Genomic DNA, 6,214 nt, shown 5'->3' with positions numbered 1-6,214 from the left:
AAAACTACTAATATTTTAATAAATATATAATGCAAAATTGTTTTAAAAAATTTATATAAGTTAAACTGATTTCTAATCCCATTATATATTAGGATTAGGGGTATTCGCGGTGCGATTTGGTTCGGTTTTAAGAGAAAAAGTCATCCGATCCGAACGCTTAATTTATGTGTGGTGCGGTTTGGATTGGATGAATTTTTTTTAGAAATCCGATCCGATCCGATCCGATTACAAGCGGTTTGGATCGGTTTGGATTTGCGGTTTTTTAAATAAAAAAAATTAAATACATATAACAAGTCTCAATATCAAATTTTAAATAATCAACAATGACATAACAAGTTTTAACAATATCTTAAAAAACTAAAGATAACATAATAATAGAAATAAAATTATAGGTTAGTTAAAATAAATAAATAAATAACATTTTGAACATAAAATATTTATTAAATAATAATAATACATGAATAATAGAAAAATGTATAACAAATTGAACATGTTATAAGTATAATTGTAAATATAATAATAAAATAATAATATTATAGCACATTGTGCTGTTTGGATTGGATTGGATCGGTTATGAAAAGTAGATCCGAAATCCGATCCAAAATCTAGCGGTTTGCAAAAAATAGAATCCAATCAAATACGGTTTTAATCGATTTTCGGTTTAGATCGGATTAAATGAACGGTTTAATTTAGATCGGTTTGGATTTGAATACCCCTAATTATTAGGATCACTACTACAAGACTACGGCTAATTTTTGTTTGAAATAGATTAATATAAAGTTTTATTTATTGGTATGGATAAGTTGAATATTTTTTTTATATAGAAATAAAAAATTTGAGGATCGGATTTTATAATAAAATTTATTTTATTAATACACAAATTTAACTTTTAGATTTGTAATTTAAAAGAAGACTTCAGGTAACAAATTTTTATTATGTTGAAACTCTTTCATCTTGAATATAATGCTCTTGATATATTTGGAAATAATTATTTATCATGGATATAGATGTTGAAATCCATCTTGATTCAATGGATCTTGAAGATACCATTGAAGCTGAAAATAATACATTCCAGAAGGATAAAGGCAAAGCCATGATTTTTCTCCGTCGTCATCTTGACGAAGGTTTGAAAAATGAATACCTCACATTAAAAGATCCTGCAGATCTTTGGAAAGACCTTGAAGAAAGGTATAATCATCAGAAAACGGTGATACTTCCTCAAGTTCGATATGAATGGACGCACTTGCGTCTACAAGATTTTAAATCCATAAATGAATATAATTCTGCAATGTTTCATATCACCTCACGAATGAAATTATGTGGGGAAAAGATAACTGATCATGATATGTTGGAGAAAACTTTCTCAACTTTCCATGCCTCGAATGTGCTCCTGCAGCAGCAGTATCGAGAAAAAGGGTTTAAAAAATATTCTGAGTTAATTTCTTGCCTTCTTGTTGCTGAACGCAACAATGAGTTGCTCTTGAAAAATCATGAAGCGCGCCCAGCTGGCGCCGCCCCATTTCCTGAAGTAAATGCGGCAAATTACCCCAGAAGAGGTAAATGGCAAGGTTTTAATAACAAGAAAAATTATGGAAGGAAAAGGAATCATATTCAAAAGAGAGGATCTCACCAGAAGTGGGATAAAGAAAGAAATATCGGGCAGAATAAATCAACAGAGGATAAGTATTTCTGTTGTGGTGGAAAGGGCCATTGGTCACGTACCTGTCGTACCCCAAGGCACCTAGTCGATCTTTATCAGGCATCTTTGAAAAAGGACGACAAGGAAAAAGAGTCGAATTTCGTTTCAAATGATGCTGAAAATTCCACCACTCATTATGATGTATCTGATTTCTTTGAGGACCCTAAAGGAAATATTGGTTATTTGATCAATGATTGAATAGTTTGATATGTGTATGTGTTTGTTAAGTATTCATGTGAATAATTTTACTGTGCATGTACTTTTACTCATTTTATTATTATCATTATTTGTTTTTGAAGAAAAATGGCAAGGACATATTCTGAAGATATTTGCCTTGCGGATAGTGCAAGTTCGCACACTATTCTTAAAAGTACTATATATTTTACCCATCTTATGCCAAAAGAAGAATATGTTAATACTATTATTGGCTCGGGCAATGTGATAGAAGGCTCCGGAAGAGCTATAATTTTGTTTCCTGGAGGAACAAAATTCATAATAAATAATGCACTATTATCTACCAAGTCCTTGAGGAACTTGTTGAGTTTCAAAGATATTCACCGAAATGGATATCATATTGAAACAATGAATGAGGAAAATCATGAGTATTTATGTATCACAACTCATGATTTAAATAAAAAGGTTATATTAGAAAAGTTACCCTCACTTTCATCTGGATTGTATTATACTAAGATTAGTGCAATTGAATCACATGCCACTGTAAACCAGAAGTTTACTAGCCCAAATGAATTCATAACTTGGCATGATAGATTGGGTCATTCGGGAATACCCATGATGAGGAGAATTATTGAAAACTCTCATGGACATTCACTAAAGAACCAGAAGATTCTTAAAACTAGTGAATTTTGTTGTGCTGCATGTTCTCAAGGGAAGTTAATCTTAAGACCATCACCAGTAAAGATTGGATTTTAGTCCCCTGAATTCCTAGAAAGGATTCAAGGCGATATATGTGGGCCTATTCATCCACCATGTGGATCTTTTAGATATTTTATGGTCCTGATAGACGCATCTTCGAGATGGTCACATGTGTGCTTATTGTCTTCTCGCAACCTGGCGTTTATGAGATTACTGGCTCAAATAATTCGATTAAAAGCACAATTTCCAGAAAATCCAATCAAAGCAATTCGTCTTGATAATGCTTAATAGATGCATCTTCGAGATGGTCACATGTGTGCTTATTATCTTCTCGCAACCTGGCGTTTGCGAGATTACTGGCTCAAATTATTCGATTAAAAGTACAATTTCCAGAAAATCCAATCAAAGCAATTTGTCTTGATAATGCTGGTGAATTTACTTCTCAAGCTTTTGATGCTTATTGTATGGCTAATGGAATAAGTGTTGAACATCCAGTAGCTTATGTTCACACATAAAATGGGTTAGCAGAATCACTTATTAAACGCCTCCAATTGATTGCTAGACCTTTGCTTATGAGAACAAATCTCCCAACCTCGGTTTGGGGGCATGCTATTTTACATGCCGCAGCACTTATTCGTTTGAGGCCAACGAGTTACCATCAGTTCTCTCCTATGCAATTAGCTTTTGGCCAGCAGCCAAATGTTTCCCATTTAAGAATATTTGGGTGTGCGATATATGTTCCCATTGCACCACCTAATCGCACCAAAATGGGACCCCAAAGAAAATTGGGGATATATGTTGGATATGATTCTCCCTCTATAGTGAGGTATCTTGAGATACAAACTGGAGATGTATTTAAAACCCGGTTTACTGATTGTCATTTTGATGAATCAAAATTTCCAACATTAGGGGGAGAGAATAAGCTTCCTGGAAAGGAACTTAATTGGAATGCATCATCGTTGATGCATTTAGATCCTCGATCAGGGCAATGTGAACTAGAAGTTCAAAAGATTATATATTTGCAAAGAATAGCAAATGAATTGCCTGATGCATTTTTCGATACAAAGAGGATAACCAAATCTTATATACCAGCGGAAAATGCCCCAATTCGAATTGATGTCCCAGTAGGACAAGTAGCCATAGAAGCAAATTCACGCCAGAAGCGTGGCAGGGCAGAAAATGCCCCAATTCGAATTGATGTCCCAGTAGGACAAATAGCCACTGAAGCAAATACACGCCAGAAGCGTGGCAGGCCTGTCAGTTCCAAAGATAAAAATCCTCGAAAGAGAAAAGAGGTAAATACTATTCCTGTTGAAAAAGACATAGCAAAGACACCTGCAGTTGTCCAAAATTCTGATATAATTTTAACGTCAGAAGACATTCAGGTACCTGAAAATTGTGAAAATGACAAAATCTTGATAAATTATGTCTTTACAAGAAAGAAATGGAACCGAAATAAGACAATTGTCAATGAAATATTTGCATATAATGTGGCATTGAATATCATGCATGAAAGTAAGGATCTTGAGCCAAGATCAGTCGAAGAATGTCGACAAAGGGATGATTGGCCAAAATGGAAAGAAGCCATGAAGGCTGAATTGGACTCACTTGCAAAACGTGAAGTCTTCGGACCTATAGTCCGTACACCAGAAGATGTAAAATCTGTTGGATACCGGTGGGTATTTGTGAGAAAGCGAAATGAGAAAAATGAAGTTGTGCGCTATAAAGCCCGACTTGTGGCACAAGGTTTTTCACAAAGGCCCGGTATAGATTATGAAGAAACGTATTCCCCTGTAGTGGATGCGATAACATTGCGTTATTTGGTCAGTTTATCTGCATATCATAAACTGCATATGCATTTAATGGATGTAACAGCCTATTTATACGGCTCATTAGATCGTGATATCTATATGAAAGTCCCTGAAGGATTAAAGATATCTAAACCATCCAATGAATATTTGCAAGGATTATACTCAGTCAAATTGCAAAGATCTTTATATGGTCTAAAGCAATCCGGACGAATGTGGTATAATCGTCTTACTGAGTATCTGGCCAAAAACGGATTCAAGAATGATGATATTTGCCCATGTGTTTTCATAAAGAAAACTACATCTGGGTTCATTATAATTACTGTGTACGTTGATGATTTAAATATCATTGGGACTCCTGAAGAGATTCCAACAATTATAAAAACTCTAAAAGAAGAGTTTGAGATGAAAGATCTTAGAAGAACTAAATTTTGTCTCGGCCTGCAGATCGAGCATATAAAAAATGGGATCTTTATTCATCAAGCGACATACACAGAAAAGATATTGAAAAGATTTTATATAGATAAGTCACATCCCTTGAGTACTCCAATGATCGTAAGATCTTTGGATGTGGAAAATGATCAATTCCGTCCTAAGGAAGAAAATGAAGATATCCTTGGTCCTGAAGTACCATATCTTAGTGCCATTGGAGCACTAATGTATCTTGCTAATAATACAAGACCCGATATATCATTTGCTGTGAATTTACTAGCAAGATATAGTTCCTCTCCAACCAGAAGACATTGGAGTGGAATTAAACAAATCTTTCGATATCTTCATGGAACAGTTGATATGGGATTGTTTTATCCCTATGGATCCAAGACAGAACTAGTTGGCTATGCAGATGCTGGATACTTGTCTGATCCACACAAAGGGAGATCTCAAACAGGATACCTGTTCACATATGGTGGTACAGCTATATCATGGAGGTCCACGAAACAGACAATAGCAGCAACCTCCTCTAATCATGCTGAAATACTAGCGATTCATGAAGCTAGTCGCGAGTGTTTTTGGCTGAGAAGTTTGATTCAATATATTCTATCATCATGTGGGCTGATTGATCAAAAGATAGCCCCAACTGTCCTGTTTGAAGATAATATAGCATGTATTGCTCAACTTAAAGGCGAATACATCAAAGGTGATAGAACAAAGCATATTTCTCCCAAATTCTTCTTCACTCATGATCTTCAAAATCAAGGGACAATTGATGTCCAACAAATCCGTTCAAGTGACAATCTGGCAGGTTTATTCACAAAGTCACTCCCAAAATCCTCCTTTGAAAAATTGGTACATGAGATTGGGATGCGCCGATCTCGAGATATTAAATGATGTTGGCAAGAGGGGGAGACTGTACTCTTTTTTTCTTGTTCAGGTTTTTTCCCATTGGGTTTTTCTTGACAAGGTTTTTAATGAGGCAGTCTCCATCACAAAGAATATTGTACTCTTTTTCCTTCACTAAAGTTTTTCCCATTGGGTTTTCTTTAGTAAGGTTTTAATGAGGTATATTCTTAAATGAGCATCCAAGGGGGAGTGTTGTGATAAGAATGGGACGTGGATGTCCATTCCCATGTAGAGTTCACATTCTCAAGAGAGAATGAACATAAATAAATGTTGAAAATAAACCCCTCGTACATGTATAAATAGGGGCACATGTCTGAACCATAATACACAAGCAAGCAATAAGAAATAAATTATCTCTTTCTTACGTTGCAATCAAATACTTCTCTCTCTTTATATTATATACAAAATTTTTTCTCTCTTTCTTTCATACGTTAATCCATATATACAAATATATAAGTATAATCTCTTTTATATTGAGATAATAATTATGGTT

This window comes from Arachis ipaensis, chromosome B01 (genome assembly GCF_000816755.2).
Source record: "Arachis ipaensis cultivar K30076 chromosome B01, Araip1.1, whole genome shotgun sequence".
In the NCBI taxonomy this organism is placed as follows: domain Eukaryota; kingdom Viridiplantae; phylum Streptophyta; class Magnoliopsida; order Fabales; family Fabaceae; genus Arachis; species Arachis ipaensis.
This window is presented reverse-complemented; position numbering follows the sequence as displayed.